This window comes from Siphateles boraxobius, unplaced genomic scaffold (genome assembly GCF_051911475.1).
Source record: "Siphateles boraxobius isolate OS27281-9 unplaced genomic scaffold, OSU_SipBor_1 1, whole genome shotgun sequence".
Classification (NCBI taxonomy): Eukaryota; Metazoa; Chordata; class Actinopteri; order Cypriniformes; family Leuciscidae; genus Siphateles; species Siphateles boraxobius.
Window position 1 is genome coordinate 2609870 of NW_027508699.1, and position 20935 is coordinate 2630804.

Here is a 20935-nt window from a genome sequence, read left to right on the forward strand (position 1 = left end):
TCCCCTCTTGTTCGTTGTCATTCCAACATGGACAAAATTTTCCATAACTTTCTGGACTCATCATCCCTGATTGCTGTCAGTTGTATATCCTTAACTGTAATCCCGAAGGGGTAATGCGGCCACAACATGGACTGGCCGTTACACCTTGACTGTGCATTATTTTTCAATAATTCAACGGCCCAAAGTCAATTATTCAGCTTATACTACGGTTTCCAAACCTCAAAACATTGTTCAGATGATGTATTTCAAGACATTTCTCAGGTTTTTGTCCTTTTGATTAATTTCTTACCCATCTAATCCCAAGCCTCCATTGCCAATTCCAAAATATCATTTTAGAGCTAGTAACGGAGGCTTGAGCCACTGATAGCAATGACTAATACAGTTTTTAATGTAGTTATTAGAGAGAGAGTTATCAAGCGTGTATGAATTACCTCAGTCTTTGAGTCTCTCAACAGTGTTCAGCAGCAGCTTCTCTACTAATAGCGAAACCTTTTTTTATCTGTTCCGAGAACAGTCATTATTAGGCTACATCGCTAGTTTGAAATGTCTTGTAGATTTTAAGTTGTTAATGTTAAGGCTGATCAGGAACGAACCCAAGTGCAGACAGTATGCGATTACACAAAGTTTATTAATAGACAAAACAGGAAAACAAAACCCGCGAGGGGGCAAAACAGGACTGGAACAGGGTTGACAAAACTTGGTAATGACTTGACGGTAAAATAAAACAGCAAACGAAGAGACAGAACTTCTCTGAAGACAATGCACTTGACAGGGTACTCACGAGGATGACAAAGATTAGCAAAGCACTCAGACAGGAATCACATGGTAACACGAAGTATAACACACACGATGTATAACAAGATATAACAATGAACCGACACAGGACCGCAAACACAAGGGGATTATAAAGGGAACACTAATGACAAGGACAGGTGAAACTGACTAGACAATCAAGACGAGACGAGGATAACAAGGGGGCGGAGTTACATAACGAGACAACACAAGCACATGGCCAAACAGCTGGCCATGCGCTTGCACACAAAACATGATTCTGTCATGATCCTGCCCTATGACCAGGGAAAATAAAGAACACGAAGGCAGAACCATGACAGTTAAACGATTTTACTGATAAAATTGTCAGAGCAGTGCTGACAACATGTTTCTATGCGAGTGTGTGTCCGACTGTCTGTACTGTGTGTGTTTGAGTAAGAGAGAGAGAGAAAAAAAGAGAGAATGTGTTGTCCTTAATAAAACGTAATTTTGTAGCAAAAAACAGGGAAATAATTGGTTGTTTTTATCCTATTGTTTACTTGTTATTTGCTTGGTCAGTGTCATTGTGGGATTTGCTTATTTTTCTGTCGTAGGCTGTAAAGACCTTTGAAATAACTGAAATAATTTGGCAAAGTGATATGGAACAGTAATGCGGTCAAGACCTGTTGTAAATAATTTAGCCGTGCGTTTCCCTGAAAATAATTGCACGCCTTTTAGAATTAGATTCAATTAGATTCAAGCATTCAAAAACCACGTAGTATAAGCCAGAATCATTTATGGCTCAGCATCAACCTCAATGCTTTCTAAGATAGAGTTGATTCAAAACCAAGCCAAAAGAATATGTTGTGGAGCTTTTATATCCTCTCCTGTAACAGCACTGCAGGTAGAAAGGGGAGATGGGAAATGGGAGAAACGCCACTCGACATTTTTGAAATTCACCTAAATATGATCTACTGGAGAGTGGACAGGTATTAAAGGTCATTTTACAAACCATCCAGTTAAATATTGGGGAGTTGTTGGGAATATGAGCAGATACATCTAAAAAAATTTGGATGAACTATAGACAAGCAGACCATTCATAATACAGATATTAGTCACAGTGGTTCTGCCAATCTCTCCACATTGGCTCTTCTCAATGCCATCAGTAGACCAGCTGATATTTAAAACGATAAAGGAAAACCAAAAAATGTGTTCCAAAAGAGACATTAGTACAGCAGTATTTAGATGGAGAATGCCTTTAAAAAAATATATATATATATACAGTATTACAGTGGATGGAAGAAATCCAACCTACAGCTGTAGTAATTTGTTCAGGTTAATATTCAGGTTCATAAAAGTTTGAGTGGAAAATCAGCATTTAGGCAAGATATATTAATTGAATTAATAAAAAGTTTGTATAGAATATGCCAACTGAGAATTATAGCAGTATTTAGTGCCACTGATTGTTATTCATATAATGAGTTAAAGGAATACGCCACAGTTTTTTGAAATAGGGGTTATTCACCGTCTCCCCTACATTTATATAGGTGGACAAACGCATTTTTGTCTCAGCGCATGCATTGTCTTAGTTTGGCAGCGCCAACGCTAGCTTAGCTTAGCATAATGAATGGAATCCTTTGTTGCCGGATAGCATGTAGTGAGTAAAAGTGATCCAAAAAAAAACTGATTTATTCTTGTTGCCTGCGTATTCACAACGAGTACAAATAGCAATGCAGATTAGGATGATTTCCTAGGCAGAGATTGACTTGGGACTATATGGGGGGAAGCACAGGCGAAGCACTGCTACTTGGGCGCAGAGATATCACTGCATCTCAGCATCGATCTTACAGCTGAATAAAGACACAGATTCACGTAAGGAAGAGTAATAAAAGACAACTTTGCATGTGCATTTTTTTTCTGCCTGTGCTTTGAAAATATCCCTCAGACGTAGTACCGTCTTTCTGGGCCATTTCATTTTTTTAACATAGTCCTCCGGTGCAAAATGCTCTTCACAAACACAATACTGGTTAATTTTGTATAGAGATGTTGAAGTACAGATATCCAGAGCTACCCATTGATTTCTCAGTTCCACATTCAATGGAATTCTGTGAAACATTACATTCGTGTATATCCTTTGCTTGTTCTCACAACCTTTTGCTATGCAGGCAATTACCATGTTTGCTGTAACTGTAACTGTAACTTCTCAAACTCAACACAATCCAAAAGCGAAGATACTCGGTGCAGGACATGCCAATATGTTGGCGGAAGTTGGGGGATTTCAGGTGTTGTGTGATATCTCTGCGCCCAAGTAGCAGTGCTTCGCCTGTGCTTCAGAATCAGAATCAGAAAGAGCTTTATTGCCAAGTGTGCTTGCACACACAAGGAATTTTCCTTGGTACTGAGGCTTGCAGTGCACATATACAAATACAGATACAACAAGTAATAGTAATACAAATAGTAATACAAATTCTACAAATAAAATTATAAAAAATATGAAAATACTATAAAAATATATGGTCACAGTTGGGTTTTGTCAGAATAAACATTTACAGATAATGAACATATTTACAGTATTTTGTATAGTCTGAATAAATATAAATATAAATATCACCTGAATTTTTAAGATATTGCACTAAACAGTGGGAGTATTGCACTTACAGGCATATGCCTTGGGAGATATGTCTGTACAGAAGGGAGATTGCCTGTGGGAAGAAACTGTTCCTGTGCCGAGATGTTCTAGTGGCCAGTGATCTGAGTCGCCGTCTTGACGGTAACAGTTCAAACAGGTGGTATCCAGGGTGAGTGGAGTCTGTGATGATTTTACCTGCTCTCTTCCTCACTCTGGAAGAGTACAGGTCCTGGAGGGGTGGCAGGGGGGCACCAATAATCCTCTCCGCAGTCCGGACTGTCTGTTGTAGTCTCCTGATGTCTGATTTGGTAGCTGAACCAAACAATAACGGCTGAGTAGAACTGAATCAGCAGCTCCTGTGGCAAGTTGAACTTCCTCAGCTGGCGAAGGAAGTACAGTCTCTGCTGGGCCTTTTTCACAGTGTAGTCAATGTGATTGTCCCACTTCAGGTCCTGAGAGATGATAGTGCCCAGGAACCTGAATGACTCCACTGCTTCCACAGTGCTGTTCATGATGGTGAGTGGGGGGAGTGCTGGGCTGTTCCTCCTGAAGTCCACGATCATCTCCACTGTTTTGAGCGTGTTCAGCTCAAGGTTGTTGTAACTGCACCAGACAGCCAGCTGTTCAACCTCCAGTCTGTAAGCAGACTCGTCACCGTTTTGGATGAGACCGATGACAGTGGTGTCGTCTGCAAATTTCAGGAGCTTGACAGTGGGGTCTTTAGAAGTGCAGTCATTAGTGTACAGGTAGAAGAGCAGTGGGGAGAGAACGCACCCTTGGGGAGCGCCAGTGCTGATTGTGAGTGTCTTGGATATGTGTTTCCCCAGTCTCACTCGCTGCTGCCGGTCCGTCAGGAAGCTGGTGATCCACTGACAGATCGAGGATGGCATGGAAAGCTGGGTCAGTTTGGCTGTGAGAAGACCAGGCATGATGGTATTGAAGGCCGAACTGAAGTCCACAAAGAGGATCCTTGCATAAGTCCCTGGTCTGTCGAGATGTTGCAGGATATAATGCAGTCCCATGTTCACTGCATCATCCACAGACCTGTTTGCTCTGTAAGCAAACTGAAAGGGATCCAGCAGGGGTCCGGCTGGATCCCTTTCAGTTTGCTTACGGCATGCTTCCCCCCCAATATAGTCCCACGTCAATATCTGCCTTAATCTGCACTGCTATTTGTACTCATTGTGAATACGCAGGCCTCAAGGATCCCTTTTTTTGGATGACTTTTACTCACGACATGCTATTTGGCAACAAAGGATTCCATTCATTATGCTAAGCTTAAGGTAGTGTCAGCACTGCCATACTAAGACAATGCATGCACTGAGACAAAAATGCGTTTGCCCACCAATCTAAATGTAGGAGAGACGGTGAATAACCCAAAAACGGTGGCATGTTCCTTTAAGAATTTTAAATTAGTAAAAAAAGATTTTTTTATGAATAAGAATCACATAATCTAAATGGTTTATACAAAATATTTTACTAACCTTTATAACCTTTTTTTACTTTCTATTCTTAATTCAGAGTTGTGTGTTGCTTGTAGACTGAGAGAGAAAAGCCTGTCGATCGCCCCCTGGAGGAGAAAGACAGAATGACGAGGCTGAGCTGTCCTTTACCACACCGAAAGCAGACAGAAGCCAGAGAGAAAGCAACATGAAAGACAAATAAATGAAGCAATTGATGTTAACAGGATAAAGGAAGAACCGTGGGAGCCGAGCCATGAAGTGTATTAGTGAATTGATAAAGCAAAAGCTTACAGCACCTGGTATTCCCAGGCGGTCTCCCATCCAAGTACTAACCAGGCCCGGCCCTGCTTAGCTTCCGAGATCGGACGAGATCGGGCGTGTTTTTTTTTTTTTTTTTTTTTCATTTTCACAATAATGCATTTTCCTTCTTTATCCTGGTATATGATTTCAACATCATCACTCAAGTTTCTTTTACATAAAACAGCAACTCCTTTCCCTTTCCCCCCTTCCCCATTATTATAATAAATTCCTCCTTTCCATCTTCTTTTAAAACTGTCCATCATTTCATCTTTCCAAAATGTTTCCTGCAATAATATTACATCAGCTTTTTTGCATAACTCTTTCAGTTTTTCAAATTTATCCACACTAGTTAATCCCCTCACATTGATTGAAACAATACATAGAGTCATTAAAAACAACACATTCATGTTTCATTCTTTTCTCCCCCCTTCTCCCTTAAATCTCCATCTTCTTTTGTACTTAAGCTCATTCTCCTTCTCTGTCCTTTTTCCCTACTTTCTTCTACATTTGGTTTGTTCAATATTCATCTTTTCATTCCCCTCCTAAGCTCCTCCAAATTAACTTCTATGCATTCCTCAACTTGCTCCTTCTCATTTTTATCTTCCCTCCTCTCTTTTATTGTATCATCCACCGGGCCCACAATGCCTTCTTCCATAATTCCCTCCATCTTGTCCACCTCTCCTCCCTCCAACTTCTTGTCTCCACCCTTTTCTTGCTCATGCCCTTTACTATCCTCATTGTCTTCTACAGTCCCATCCTTCTCTTCTTCATTATTGACAGTGTCCATTATTTCCATATTATTCTCAGATTCACCATTTTCCGCTTCATCATTAACCTCTTCTTCATGTTAACTTTCACAATCACATCTCATAAATGCTTTCTTACAATCAGGACATTTATCAGCTTTACAGTCTTTCGCAAAATGTCCTTGCTCATAGCATTCAAAGCATTTAAAATCAGGACAGTCCCTTAAGATATGTCCTGGCTGCATGCACATGCGACAAAGTTTCTCCTGTCCATCGTGAATTACCCTAAAGTACTGAGCGCCATCTGCGGTTTCAAATTTTGCGCTATAGGGCAGTGAAGTTACCTCTTTAGGAAATTTAACTTTCACATACCTCGTTCCGTCAGCAATGTTCGTTCCAGGATAGACTCTCCTCTTTATTTTCATCAAGGGAGTGACTCCCCAAAACTTCAATTTGTCCTCAATCACTTCATCCTCTAAATATGCCGGCAGGTGAAGAAAAGATACCATATGCTCCTTTACCTCCAACCTCCTTACTTCGAAGAATTGACCTTTTATTTCCATTCCGTCCACTAACACATCACAAACATCTGCACCTTCCAATGTCAGCTCATATTCTTTGCCTGGCTTGGGTCTCACAGCTAACAGTTTGCCAAATCCAATCTTCTGTGTCACTGCTTTAATGATGTCTTCAGCTTTTACCTCCTTGTTGTCCCTCAAATCAATCACCACCGTCGCTTCTTTCAGATAATCCACTCGTTTCTTGATGTTCTGTTGTCCTTCATGATCCATATTTACTCCATTAGCCTCTCTTGAACCTTTATGTGCTCCATTTCGCTCAATCCGTTCTTCCAGTCCTCCTGCCATTCCTAGGTCGTTGCCATGTGGTCCGTCCATTGTTCTAACAAAACAAGGATCGCATCCAAGCAGATCTACTGCTTGGAGCTTAAACGCGTGCCTTATAAATCAAACTTAGATCTCCTTCCAAGATATAAACAAAAAACTAAAATTAAACAATGAAGCTTTAGAAGAGCCTTTCTCTCCCAACTGCAGTCACACACACTTCCTACTTGCTCTAGAGCGCTCAAGGTGGTATGGCCGTAAGCGAGAGTCTCAGCCGATAGAGGGATATTTAAAGAAGGTAGACGAGGCTCGGCCCACATTCACACACACTGCAGCTGCAAGACAAACAGCATCCACAAAGCGTTTTCATGTCTTTATACAGCTGCTCAAAATATTAATTCATTAGACCTCTATAAGCACTAAATTATTTTTATTTTTTTAATTTAGGGGGATTTTCTGGACTATTTTAAGGCGTAAAGTGAGCAGGATATTAAAATGTAGCACTTGGCTTTATGCACATAAGTATGTATTTATGTACATAAGCAGAAGCCTACAAATTATCCTATGTAAATCTGTGGTGAAAAATAGAACTGCAGCACTCTAATCAACCTCAGTTCTTGTTTTAATTTTAGCCATACAGAGACATCAAGAATAAACATATGAATCTCAACAATGGTGACAATCAAGAAAGCTTTTTTGTGACTTTATTAGCTTGTGACATTCAGAGTTGATCTGAATTTTTTTTTTTATTGTCACCATTGTTGAGATTCATATGCTGATTCTTTATGTCTGTGTGAGTATATATGGCCCTTTCAGATTATTTTCTGCATAATGACTTTATTAAATCTTTCAGAGTATCACAACAGAACACAAATTTTTGCAATAGGATTGGCATGAAAAGTAAACAATTTAGTATTAAACAACATTAGACTCTGGTATCAGTGAATCGGATCAGAAAAAGAAAAGCATTCAGGTAAAAACTTAAGAAATGAATAAATAGAATAAATAAACAGATAAAATAATAAAACAGGCTTTAAAAGCTCTCTCTTCCATTGTACAGGAGCGGGTATGTCCTTATAACCATTTCAAACCTCCGCTCAGCTCTTTGGAACCAGTCCCAAAGACCCAGCCCTTCTGGGCCCGGAGGAGATTCTCTTGAACCGAGGCACCGCTGCTCCCCCTAAGGTGTTGGAGGGCATCTTACGGGCAGTCAGGGCTCGTGGCTATGGGGACCATTTCCTGTGAAGCTCTGACCCCCACATCCGAATGGCGAATGAGATGTAATCCTGCAGCCTTGATTTTGCCAGCTGGATGGTGGCGTGGAGGGACACCTGCATGCGCTTCCCTACCAGTAGGTTTCTGGAGGTCCAAATGGCGTCTTTGATACAGAGGTTTGTGAGCCACAGCTTGGGTGGTGTTTTTGCTGACATTTCCTCTTGGCTCACCATTCCTCTCCCTCACCTTTAGTATGAGTTCAAGGGTTCTCTGACTATGTATGCAATTGCATTTGATACCACAGGAAATCTTCTTCATTTTTTTTCTTTTTTTAAGCTGGGTGATAAAACAAATTGTGCTCTTCTTGGTGTATGAAAGCATTGTTTTCCCTTAGAAGTTGATGGAGAAGAAAGCTCATTCTGACGGAGTAGAAAGCTCTTTCAGAAGCTCAAGCCCGCTTGAATGAGTCCAGTCAGAAGCGAGACTTGCTGAAGTTCTCTCTGGAGCAGAGACTCAGTGAGTTGCCCAAAAATCAACCGAAGGGCAATCTGATTATGGTGGAGTTAGTCATGTAGTCCTCCCCACCTCTCAGCCCCTGCCCAAGCATCATGTTTTCAACCACTTCAAAGTCAGGCCATTTACTTTTCTTTATGCAATTGCATGTGATACCAGAGGAAATCTTCTTCATTTTTTTTTAATTTTTTTAAGCTGGGTGATAAAACAAATTGTGCTCTTCCTGGTGTATGAAAGGCATTGTTTTCCCTTAGAAGTTGAAAGAGAAGAAAGCTCATTCTGACGGAGAAGAAAGCTCATTCAGAAGCTCAAGCCCGCTTGAATGAGTCCAGTCAGAAGCGAGACTTGCTGAAGTTCTCTCTGGAGCAGAGAATCAGTGAGTTGCCCAAAAATCACCTGAAGGGCAATCTGATTTTGGAGGAGTTAGTCATGTAGTCCTCCCCACCTCTCAGCCCCTGCCCAAGCATCATGTTTTCAACCACTTCATAGTCTGGCCATTTACTTTTCTTTATCAACCACTTCATAGTCCGGCCATTTACTGCAACCCACATAGTACTTGACGTCACGTTCTGCAGCATCAGAGGCTGATGCTTTGGCAAAATTGAACTTTTTTCGCAGGTCTGTAGATGCTGTAGTGGGATTCAAAGCATTTTAAATCGCTCTTAACTGAATTACCCGTGGCTCTTTTGCAGAAACGCTAAGCACAGGTATACTTGTTGTTCTGTAGAGTTTCTTTGAACAACTTTTCATTGACTTTTTGCAGCATCAGCTTAGAGCTAGCGCAACAAGCACGCCCTAGTAACAGCCTCCCTAGGTAGGAGGGTGATGCCTTTTAGTTCAAAGTCAAGCCTACGGCATAGCCTATGTGCGGCGGTTTACATTTAGAGCCCGCCATTTCTGTTCCATGTGTTTTTCTCCAATTACACAGCCATTTTGGTTGTATGGACAAAACAAACGTATCAATGATGTTTTTCGTTGACTAGATTCATTTATAGTTCATGATTCTTACTCATCTGTTTTGTGTGTAGTCTGCCTCTCTGCTTTCGTACGCAAAGCCTTCGTCGTAGGTCCAATGCAAAAGCAAGAAGTGGCTTTTTCCCCTTAGGCGACTGGGCCTCTTGCCTACAGTGCTTTGTGTAATTTCAGCCTGAAAGGGCACATGCACGGGCAGGCAAGAATGATTCACTGACAGTCTGATGCACACAAAAACCCACCACTACAGCTATCCGAGGTTTGTCCGTACTATGCTAACTCAGATCTTGTGGTCATTATTGCTTTGAACAAAACATCCTTGAATTTGTGGAACATCCACAGGCCACTGGGCCTTGTCTGGCATGCTTTTCCTTTGATCAGTAATATGCCTTCAAGGGGTTTCTAACGCTCGAACAACTACACTTTCGTATCTCGACGCCAGGTCGTGGTCCGTCTTTGAGATGGGCTTCACTGAATTTGTGGCGCCCTCCCGAAAAACTGATTGTAGAAGAGGTTCGTTGGTCAAATCCCGGGTTGAATCCTTCCTTTTGCAGCACTGAGCCAAACTCAAAACTGTCATGTTTTTGAAACCCTTATTACTGCTTGTGTTCATCTGTACAACAACATAGCCAAGATTCAGCCAGATGACAAGCGCTTATTTCCTTGCACAGAACGTACTCAGAATCGCTGCCTGCCAGGGAGTGTGGCTCCCTAACGACAAACGCTTTCTATTAAAACTAGTGCCTTCCCATTCTGTAAGAGGCCAGGATTCAGTAACTCTACAAGTGTACGCAAGTAGCCAAATCTTTTGTCAGTCAGGCTCGTTGGTCTAGGGGAATGATTCTCGCTTTGGGTGCGAGAGGTCTCGGGTTCAAATCCCGGACGAGCCCAGCAGTTTCAGAACAAGCAGCCAGTCCGATGACAAGCGTTTATTTCCTGCACAGAAAGTACTCTGAATCGCCGCCTGCCAGAGAGTGCAGCTCCCTAAGGACAAATGCTCTTATTAAAACTAGTGTCTGCTCATTCTGTTTGAGGCCAGTGTTCGGTGACTGTACAAGTGTATGCAAGTAGCCCCATCCAGCATCAGGCAGGCTCGTTGGTCTAGGGGTATGATTCTTGCTTCGGGTGCGAGAGGTCCTGGGTTCAAATCCCGGACGAGCCCTCTCACCTTTAGTATGAGTTCAAGGGTTCTCTGACTATGTATGCAATTGCATGTGATACCACAGGAAATCTTCTTCATTTTTTTTCTTTTTTTAAGCTGGGTGATAAAACAAATTGTGCTCTTCTTGGTGTATGAAAGCATTGTTTTCCCTTAGAAGTTGATGGAGAAGAAAGCTCATTCTGACGGAGTAGAAAGCTCTTTCAGAAGCTCAAGCCCGCTTGAATGAGTCCAGTCAGAAGCGAGACTTGCTGAAGTTCTCTCTGGAGCAGAGACTCAGTGAGTTGCCCAAAAATCAACCGAAGGGCAATCTGATTATGGTGGAGTTAGTCATGTTGTCCTCCCCACCTCTCAGCCCCTGCAAAAGCATCATGTTTTCAACCACTTCAAAGTCTGGCCATTTACTTTTCTTTATGCAATTGCATGTGATACCAGAGGAAATCTTCTTCATTTTTTTTTTTTTTTAAGCTGGGTGATAAAACAAATTGTGCTCTTCCTGGTGTATGAAAGGCATTGTTTTCCCTTAGAAGTTGACGGAGAAGAAAGCTCATTCTGACGGAGGATAAAGCTCATTCAGAAGCTCAAGCCCGCTTGAATGAGTCCAGTCAGAAGCGAGACTTGCTGAAGTTCTCTCTGGAGCAGAGACTCAGTGAGTTGCCCAAAAATCACCCGAAGGGCAATCTGATTTTGCAGGAGTTAGTCATGTAGTCCTCCCCACCTCTCAGCCCCTGCCCAAGCATCATGTTTTCAACCACTTCATAGTCTGGCCATTTACTTTTCTTTATCAACCACTTCATAGTCCGGCCATTTACTGCAACCCACATAGTACTTGACGTCACGTTCTGCAGCATCAGAGGCTGATGCTTTGGCAAAATTGAACTTTTTTCGCAGGTCTGTAGATGCTGTAGTGGGATTCAAAGCATTTTAAATCGCTCTTAACTGAATTACCCGTGGCTCTTTTGCAGAAACGCTAAGCACAGGTATACTTGTTGTTCTGTAGAGTTTCTTTGAACAACTTTTCATTGACTTTTTGCAGCATCGGCTTAGAGCTAGCGCAACAAGCACGCCCTTGTAACTGCCTCCCTAGGTAGGGTGGGTGATGCCTTTTAGTTCAAAGTCAAGCCTACGGCATAGCCTATGTGCGGCGGTTTACATTTAGAGCCCGCCATTTCTGTTCCATGTGTTTTTCTCCAATTACACAGCCCTTTTGGTTGTATGGACAAAACAAACGTATCAATGATGTTTTTCGTTGACTAGATTCATTTATAGTTCATGATTCTTTCCCATCTGTTTTGTGTGTAGTCTGCCTCTCTGCTTTCGTACGCAAAGCCTTCGTCATAGGTCCAGTGCAAAGGCAAGAAGTGGCTTTTTCCCCTTAGGCCACTGGGCCTCTTGCGCACAGGGCTTTGTGTAATTTCAGCCTGAAAGGGCACATGCACGGGCAGGCAAGAATGATTCACTGACAGTCTGATGCACACAAAAACCCACCACTACAGCTATCCGAGGTTTGTCCGTACTATGCTAACTCAGATCTTGTGGTCATTATTGCTTTGAACAAACCATCCTTGAATTTGTGGAACATCCACAGGCCACTGGGCCTTGTCTGGCATGCTTTTCCTTTGATCAGTAATATGCCTTCAAGGGGTTTCTAACGCTCGAACAACTACACTTTCGTATCTCGACGCCAGGTCGTGGTCCGTCTTTGAGATGGGCTTCACTGAATTTGTGGCGCCCTCCCGAAAAACTGATTGTAGAAGAGGCTTGTTGCTCTAGGGGTATGATTCTCGCTTTGGGTGCGAGAGGTCCCGGGTTCAAATCCCGGACGAGCCCGGGGATTTCAGAACGAGCAGCAAGATTGGATCCTTCCTTTTGCAGCACTTTGCCAAACTCAAAACTGTCATGTTTTTGAAATCCTTATTACTGCTTGTGTTCATCTGTACTACAACATAGCCAAGATTCAGCCAGATGACAAGCGCTTATTTCCTTGCACAGAACGTACTCAGAATCGCTGCCTGCCAGGGAGTGTGGCTCCCTAACGACAAACGCTTTCTATTAAAACTAGTGCCTTCCCATTCTGTAAGAGGCCAGCATTCAGTGACTCTACAAGAGTACGCAAGTAGCCAAATCTCTTGCCAGTCAGGCAAGTAGCCAAATCTCTTGCCAGTCAGGCTCGTTGGTCTAGGGGTATGATTCTCGCTTTGGGTGCGAGAGGTCCCGGGTTCAAATCCCGGACGAGCCCAGCAGTTTCAGATCATGCAGCCAGTCCGATGACAACTGTTTATTTCCTGCACAGAAGGTACTCTGAATCGCTGCCTGCCAGAGAGTGCAGCTCCCTAAGGACAAATGCTCTTATTAAAATAGTGTCTGCTCATTCTGTTTGAGGCCAGTGTTCGGTGACTGAACAAGTGTACGCAAGTAGCCACACCCAGCATCCCGGGTTCAAATCCCGGACGAGCCCGGGGATTTCAGAATAGTCTGAAATCATTTTCTCTGACTATGTATGCAATTGCATGTCATACCACAGGAAATCTTCTTCATTTTTTTTCTTTTTTTAAGCTGGGTGATAAAAAAAATTGTGCTCTTCCTGGTTTATGAAAGGCAGGGTTTTCCCTTAGAAGTTGACGGAGAAGAAAGCTCATTCTGACGGAGAAGAAAGCTCATTCAGAAGCTCAAGCCCGCTTGAATGAGTCCAGTCAGAAGCGAGACTTGCTGAAGTTCTCTCTGGAGCAGAGACTCAGTGAGTTGCCCAAAAATCACCCGAAGGGCAATCTGATTTTGGAGGAGTTAGTCATGTTGTCCTCCCCACCTCTCAGCCCCTGCCCAAGCATCATGTTTTCAACCACTTCATAGTCTGGCCATTTACTTTTCTTTATCAACCACTTCATAGTCCGGCCATTTACTGCAACCCACATAGTACTTGACGTCACGTTCTGTAGCATCAGAGGCTGATGCTTTGGCAAAATTGAACTTTTTTCGCAGGTCTGTAGATGCTGTAGTGGGATTCAAAGCATTTTAAATCGCTCTTAACTGAATTACCCGTGGCTCTTTTGCAGAAACGCTAAGCACAGGTATACTTGTTGTTCTGTAGAGTTTCTTTGAACAACTTTTCATTTACTTTTTGCAGCATCGGCTTAGAGCTAGCGCAACAAGCACGCCCTAGTAACAGCCTCCCTAGGTAGGAGGGTGATGCCTTTTAGTTCAAAGTCAAGCCTACGGCATAGCCTATGTGCGGCGGTTTACATTTAGAGCCCGCCATTTCTGTTCCATGTGTTTTTCTCCAATTACACAGCCATTTTGGTTGTATGGACAAAACAAACGTATCAATGATGTTTTTCGTTGACTAGATTCATTTATAATTCATGACTCTTTCCCATCTGTTTTGTGTGTAGTCTGCCTCTCTGCTTTCGCACGCAAAGCCTTCGTCGTAGGTCCAGTGCAAAAGCAAGAAGTGGCTTTTTCCACTTAGGCCACTGGGCCTCTTGCGCACAGTGCTTTGTGTAATTTCAGCCTGAAAGGGCACATGCACGGGCAGGCAAGAATGATTCACTGACAGTCTGATGCACACAAAAACCCACCACTACAGCTATCCGAGGTTTGTCCGTACTATGCTAACTCAGATCTTGTGGTCATTATTGCTTTGAACAAACCATCCTTGAATTTGTGGAACATCCACAGGCCACTGGGCCTTGTCTGGCATGCTTTTCCTTTGATCAGTAATATGCCTTCAAGGGGTTTCTAACGCTCGAACAACTACACTTTCGTATCTCGACGCCAGGTCGTGGTCCGTCTTTGAGATGGGCTTCACTGAATTTGTGGCGCCCTCCCGAAAAACTGATTGTAGAAGAGGCTTGTTGGTCTATGGGTATGATTCTCGCTTTGGGTGCGAGAGGTCCAGGGTTCAAATCCCGGACGAGCCCGGGGATTTCAGAACGAGCAGCAAGGTTGCCACAGGAAATCTTCTTCATTTTTTTTCTTTTTTTAAGCTGGGTGATAAAACAAATTGTGCTCTTCTTGGTGTATGAAAGCATTGTTTTTCCTTAGAAGTTGACGGAGAAGAAAGCTCATTCTGACGGAGTAGAAAGCTCTTTCAGAAGCTCAAGCCCGCTTGAATGAGTCCAGTCAGAAGCGAGACTTGCTGAAGTTCTCTCTGGAGCAGAGACTCAGTGAGTTGCCCAAAAATCAACCGAAGGGCAATCTGATTATGGTGGAGTTAGTCATGTTGTCCTCCCCACCTCTCAACCCCTGCAAAAGCATCATGTTTTCAACCACTTCAAAGTCTGGCCATTTACTTTTCATTATGCAATTGCATGTGATACCAGAGGAAATCTTCTTCATTTTTTTTTTTTTTAAGCTGGGTGATAAAACAAATTGTGCTCTTCCTGGTGTATGAAAGGCATTGTTTTCCCTTAGAAGTTGACGGAGAAGAAAGCTCATTCTGATGGAGAAGAAAGCTCATTCAGAAGCTCAAGCCCGCTTGAATGAGTCCAGTCAGAAGCGAGACTTGCTGAAGTTCTCTCTGGAGCAGAGACTCAGTGAGTTGCCCAAAAATCACCCGAAGGGCAATCTGATTTTGGAGGAGTTAGTCATGTAGTCCTCCCCACGTACTATGCAAGTAGCCAAATCTCTTGTCCGTCAGGCTTGTTGGTCTAGGGGTATGATTCTCGCTTTGGGTGCGAGAGGTCCCGGGTTCAAATCCCGGACGAGCCCAGCAGGTCAGAACAAGCAGCCAGTCCGATGACAAGCGTTTATTTCCTGCACAGAAAGTACTATGAATCACCGCCTGCCAGAGAGTGCAGCTCCCTAAGGACAAATGCTCTTATTAAAACTAGTGTCTGCTCATTCTGTTTGAGGCCAGTGTTCGGTGACTGTACAACTGTATGCAAGTAGCCCCATCCAGCGTCAGGCAGGCTCGTTGGTCTAGGGGTATGATTCTCGCTTCGGGTGCGAGAGGTCCTGGGTTCAAATCCCGGACGAGCCCGGCAGTTTCAGATCATGCAGCCAGTCCAATGACAACCGTTTATTTCCTGCACAGAAAGTACTCTGAACCTCACCTTTAGTATGAGTTCAACGGTTCTCTGACTATGTAAGCAATTGCATGTGATACCACAGGAAATCTTCTTCATTTTTTTTCTTTTTTTAAGCTGGGTGATAAAACAAATTGTGCTCTTCCTGGTTTATTAAAGGCATTGTTTTCCCTTAGAAGTTGACGGAGAAGAAAGCTCATTCTGATGGAGAAGAAAGCTCATTCAGAAGCTCAAGCCCGCTTGAATGAGTCCAGTCAGAAGCGAGACTTGCTGAAGTTCTCTCTGGAGCAGAGACTCAGTGAGTTGCCCAAAAATCACCCGAAGGGCAATCTGATTTTGGAGGAGTTAGTCATGTTGTTCTCCCCACCTCTCAGCCCCTGCCCAAGCATCATGTTTTCAACCACTTCATAGTCTGGCCATTTACTTTTCTTTATCAACCACTTCATAGTCCGACCATTTACTGCAACCCACATAGTACTTGACGTCACGTTCTGCAGCATCAGAGGCTGTTAATTAACCTCTATGTGCATTTCACTCACCTCTTTCATAGACACACCATGCAGCCGGCCGTTCCAAAAGGCTGATTACATGGCAGTTTAAAACGTGATACCACCCTGTCGTTCCATATCCAGATAAAAGCACAGGAGACGTCGCTACCTTGTCTGGCATTCTTTCGCAGAGGCAATACCATAGTCTATGAGGCTCAGCCGAGACGTGATCTTTGCTGGTTGAAAACTTCACCCAATACCCTGCTGGGATGACTTGAAATACAGTCAGCCTTGGCAATTTTGACAGTCTCTTAAGAGGCTTCATGACTAGTTGTAAAAGGGAATTGTACTTTTGCTTTTTTTACGTTCTGTTTTTGCTGTGGTGTCGAAAGCATTAGCTTGAAGGTGGCTGGTTTAGCCAGGATTTGGACCTCCCTTGAACGTGTTTTTGTATTTAAAATTATTATATCCATTTACCAGGGGGCTTATTGTATTGATCCGGATCTCAACAACGTTTTCAGAAATGAACATGAGCTTTATATACAGCTATAATTAAAAGCTTGCCATGAGCTGCACCCCTGCGGTTGACCTGTCCTCTAGGCTCCCTGTGAAACTAAACACCAAGGATGGGACTCAAACCCATGCGCACAGAGCACAAAGGATTAGCAGTCCATCGCCTTAACCACGCAGCAACTCGCCTGCATGTAAAGTTTTTCTGCATCTATCTTTAGTATGATGACGTTGTAGTTGGAAGCAAAAAGCATTGCCAGGCACACTTGGCTTTCGTTAAAGTCGTCAGCAATGTCATTTGAACGGCTTTTCACAATATGTTTGCAGTGTCCTTGCACTCTTCATTATCCTACCCAAACTGGTAGGGGGCTCATCGAATCGATCCCATCTCAAACATGTTCTTGGAGATTGAGGGTTATAACTCTGCCCCTTTGTTACCAGGATACCCATAAGTATCTCCCATCAAAAATACCGCACATTTTGTTCTTTCAGCTAAGAGAGAACAATTAATTAACCTCTATGTGCTTTTCACTCACCTGTTTCATAGACACACCATGCAGCCGGCCGTTCCAAAAGGCTGATTACATGGCAGTTTAAAACGTGATACCACCCTGTCGTTCCATGTCCAGATAAAAGCACAGGAGACGTCGCTACCTTGTCTGACATTCTTTCGCAGAGGCAATATCATAGTCTATGAGGTTCATCTGAGACGTGATCTTTGCTAGTTGAAAACTTTACCCAATACCCTGCTGGGATGGCTTGAAATACAGTCAGCCTTGGCATTTTTGACAGTCTCTTAAGAGGCTTCATGACTTATTGTAAAAGGGAATTGTGCCTTCGCTTTTTTTACGTTCTATTTCGCTGTTCTATCACGCAGCAACTCGCCTGCATGTAGAGTTTTTCTGCATCTATCGTTAGTATGATGACGTTGTAGTTGGAAGCAAAAGCTGAAGACATCAAACGACGAGGATGGAATTCAAACCCATGCGTGCAGAGCACAATGGATTAGCAGTCCATCGCCTTAACCAATCGGCCACCTCGTCACTCGCCTTGCCCATCTGCCCGAAGCTGAGCTGTGCTGTGTGTCTGCAGCTGTTTTAATGATGACGTCGTTAAAGTCGGCAGCAATATTATTTGAACGGCTTTTCCATGCGCACTTGGCTCTCTCGAAACACTAAAGACAACAAACGACGAGGATAGGATTTGAACCCACACTTGCAGATCACAATGGATTAGCATTCCATCACCTTATTCACTCGGCCACCTCATCACTCGCCTGCACAATTGCCCGAAGCTGGGCTGTGGTGTGTTTCTGCAGCTATTTTAAGGATGATGTCGTTAAAGTCGGCAGCAATGTACTTTGAACGGCTTTTCCATGCGCACTTGGCTCTCTCGAAACACTAAAGACAACAAACGTCGAGGATGGGATCCTAACCCATGCGTGCGGAGCACAATGGATTAGGAGTCCATCACCTTAACCATGCAGCCACTCGCCTGCACGAGGAGTTTTTCTGCAACTATCTTTAGTATGATGAGGTTGTGGTTGGAAGCAAAGAGCTTTTCCAGGCACACTTGACTTTCTTGAACACAAAAGACATCAAACGACATGGATGGAATTCGAACAAACGCGTGCAGAGCACAATGGATTAGCAGTCCATCGGCTTAAGCACTCGGCCACCTCGTCACTCACCTGCTCATCTGGCCGAAGCTGGGCTGTGGTGTGTTTCTGCAGCTATTTTAAGGATGATGTCGTTAAAGTTGGCATTAATGTCATTTGAACGGCTTTTCCATGCGCACTTGGCTCTCTCGAAACACTAAAGACATAAAACGACGAGGATGGGATTCTAACCCACGCGTGCAGAGCACAATGGATTAGCAGTCCATCGCCTTAACCACTCGGCCACCTCGTCACTCACCTGCACATCTGCCCGAAGCTGGGCTGTGCTGTGTTTCTGCAGCTATTTTAATGATGATTTCGTTAAAGTCGGCAGCAATATTATTTGAACGGCTTTTCCATGCGCACTTGGCTCTCTCGAAACACTAAAGACAACAAACGACGAGGATAGGATTTGAACCCACGCTTGCAGATCACAATGGATTAGCAGTCCATCACCTTATCCACTCGGCCACCACATCACTCGCCTGCACAATTTCCCGAAGCTGGGCTGTGGTGTGTTTCTGCTGCTATTTTAAGGATGATGTCGTTAAAGTCGGCAGCAATGTCATTTGAACGGCTTTTCCATGCACACTTGGCTCTCTCGAAACACTAAAGACATCAAACGACGAGGATGGAATTCAAACCCACGCGTGCAGAGCAAAATGGATTAGCAGTCCATCGCCTTAACCACTCGGCCACCTCGTCACTCGCCTGCACATCTGCCCGAAGCTGAGCTGTGCTGTGTGTCTGCAGCTATTTTAATGATGACGTGGTTAAAGTCGGCAGCAATATTATTTGAACGGCTTTTCCATGCGCACTTGGCTCTCTCGAAACACTAAAGACAACAAACGACGAGGATAGGATTTGAACCCACACTTGCAGATCACAATGGATTAGCATTCCATCACCACCTCATCACTCGCCTGCACAATTGCCCGAAGCTGGGCTGTGGTGTGTTTCTGCAGCTATTTTAAGGATTATGTCGTTAAAGTCGGCAGCAATGTACTTTGAACGGCTTTTCCATGCGCACTTGGCTCTCTCGAAACACTAAAGACAACAAACGCCGAGGATCGGATCCGAACCCATGCGTGCGGAGCACAATGGATTAGGAGTCCATCGCCTTAACCACGCAGCCACTCGCCTGCACGTGGAGATTTTCTGCATCTATCTTTAGTATGATGAGGTTGTGGTTGGAAGCAAAGAGCTTTTCCAGGCACACTTGACTTTCTTGAACACAAAAGACATCAAACGACATGGATGGAATTCGAACAAACGCGTGCAGAGCACAATGGATTAGCAGTCCATCGGCTTAACCACTCGGCCACCTCGTCACTCATCTGCTCATCTGGCCGAAGCTGGGCTGTGTTGTGTTTCTGCAGCTATTTTAAGGATGATGTCGTTAAAGTCGGCATTAATGTCATTTGAACGGCTTTTCCATGCGCACTTGGCTCTCTCGAAACACTAAAGACAACAAACGATGAGGATAGGATTTGAACCAACGCTTTCAGATCACAATGGATTATCTGTCCATCACCTTATCCACTCGGCCACCTCATCACTCGCCTGCACAATTGCCCGAAGCTGGGCTGTGCTGTATTTCTGCAGCTAATTTAAGGATGATGTCGTTAAAGTCGTCAGCAATGTCATTTGAACGGCTTTTCCATGCGCACTTGGCTCTCTCGAAACACTAAAGACATCAAACGACGAGGATGGGATTCAAACCCACGTGTGCAGAGCACAATGGATTAGCAGTCCATCGCCTTAACCACTCGGCCACCTCGTCACTCGCCTATACAAGTGCCCGAAGCTGGGCTCTGGTGTGTTTCTGCAGCTATTTTAATGGTGATGTCGTTAAAGTCGGCAGCAATGTACTTTGAACGGCTTTTCCATGCGCACTTGGCTCTCTCGAAACACTAAAGACAACAAACGAAGACGATGGGATTCGAACAATCGCGTGCAGAGCACAATGGATTAGTAGTCCATCGCCTTAACCACTCGGCCACCTCGTCACTCACCTGCTCATCTGCCCGAAGCTGGCGTGTGCTGTGTTTCTGCAGCTATTTTAAGGATGATGTCGTTAAAGTCGGCAGCAATGTCATTTGAACGGCTTTTCCATGCGCACTTGGCTCTCTCGAAACACTAAAGACATCAAACGACGAGGATGGGATTCAAACCCACGCATGCAGAGCACAATGGAATAGCAGTCCATCGCCTTAACCACTTTGGCCACCTCGTCACTCGCCTGCACATCTGCCCGAAGCTGAGCTGTGCTGTGTGTCTGCAGCTATTTTAATGATGACGTCGTTAAAGTCGGCAGCAATATTATTTGAACGGCTTTTCCATGCGCACTTGGCTCTCTCGAAACACTAAAGACAACAAACGACGAGGATAGGATTTAAACCCACACTTGCAGATCACAATGGATTAGCATTCCATCACCTTATTCACTCGGCCACCTCATCACTCACCTGCGCAATTGCCCAAAGCTGGGCTGTGGTGTGTTTCTGCAGCTATTTTAAGGATGATGTCGTTAAAGTCGGCAGCAATGTACTTTGAACGGCTTTTCCATGCGCACTTGGCTCTCTCGAAACACAACAAACGTCGAGGATGGGATCCGAACTCATGCATGCGGAGCACAATGGATTAGGAGTCCATCGCCTTAACCAC

At 43.9% G+C, this 20935-nt stretch overlaps 11 non-coding genes across 11 annotated transcripts; 8 read left to right on the forward strand and 3 right to left on the reverse strand.

Annotated features, from left to right (window-relative positions):
* Positions 1-10248: 10248 nt before the first annotated feature.
* Positions 10249-10320, forward strand: trnap-ugg (transfer RNA proline (anticodon UGG)). Its single transcript has one exon. It is a non-coding gene; the product is annotated as a tRNA-Pro (tRNA).
* Positions 10321-10520: 200 nt separating this feature from the next.
* On the forward strand, positions 10521-10592 carry trnap-cgg (transfer RNA proline (anticodon CGG)). The gene has a single exon. It is a non-coding gene; the product is annotated as a tRNA-Pro (tRNA).
* Positions 10593-12347: 1755 nt separating this feature from the next.
* On the forward strand, positions 12348-12419 carry trnap-ugg (transfer RNA proline (anticodon UGG)). The gene has a single exon. It is a non-coding gene; the product is annotated as a tRNA-Pro (tRNA).
* Positions 12420-12756: 337 nt separating this feature from the next.
* Positions 12757-12828, forward strand: trnap-ugg (transfer RNA proline (anticodon UGG)). The gene has a single exon. It is a non-coding gene; the product is annotated as a tRNA-Pro (tRNA).
* Positions 12829-15224: 2396 nt separating this feature from the next.
* trnap-ugg (transfer RNA proline (anticodon UGG)) lies at positions 15225-15296 on the forward strand. The gene has a single exon. It is a non-coding gene; the product is annotated as a tRNA-Pro (tRNA).
* A 199-nt stretch (positions 15297-15495) lies between these two features.
* Positions 15496-15567, forward strand: trnap-cgg (transfer RNA proline (anticodon CGG)). Its single transcript has one exon. It is a non-coding gene; the product is annotated as a tRNA-Pro (tRNA).
* A 713-nt stretch (positions 15568-16280) lies between these two features.
* LOC143742033 (U4 spliceosomal RNA) lies at positions 16281-16420 on the forward strand. The gene has a single exon (XR_013205327.1). It is a non-coding gene; the product is annotated as a U4 spliceosomal RNA (small nuclear RNA).
* An 855-nt stretch (positions 16421-17275) lies between these two features.
* LOC143742045 (U4 spliceosomal RNA) lies at positions 17276-17415 on the forward strand. The gene has a single exon (XR_013205330.1). It is a non-coding gene; the product is annotated as a U4 spliceosomal RNA (small nuclear RNA).
* A 1024-nt stretch (positions 17416-18439) lies between these two features.
* Positions 18440-18521, reverse strand: trnas-gcu (transfer RNA serine (anticodon GCU)). The gene has a single exon. It is a non-coding gene; the product is annotated as a tRNA-Ser (tRNA).
* Positions 18522-19969: 1448 nt separating this feature from the next.
* Positions 19970-20051, reverse strand: trnas-gcu (transfer RNA serine (anticodon GCU)). Its single transcript has one exon. It is a non-coding gene; the product is annotated as a tRNA-Ser (tRNA).
* Positions 20052-20192: 141 nt separating this feature from the next.
* Positions 20193-20277, reverse strand: trnas-acu (transfer RNA serine (anticodon ACU)). The gene has a single exon. It is a non-coding gene; the product is annotated as a tRNA-Ser (tRNA).
* Positions 20278-20935: the final 658 nt, after the last annotated feature.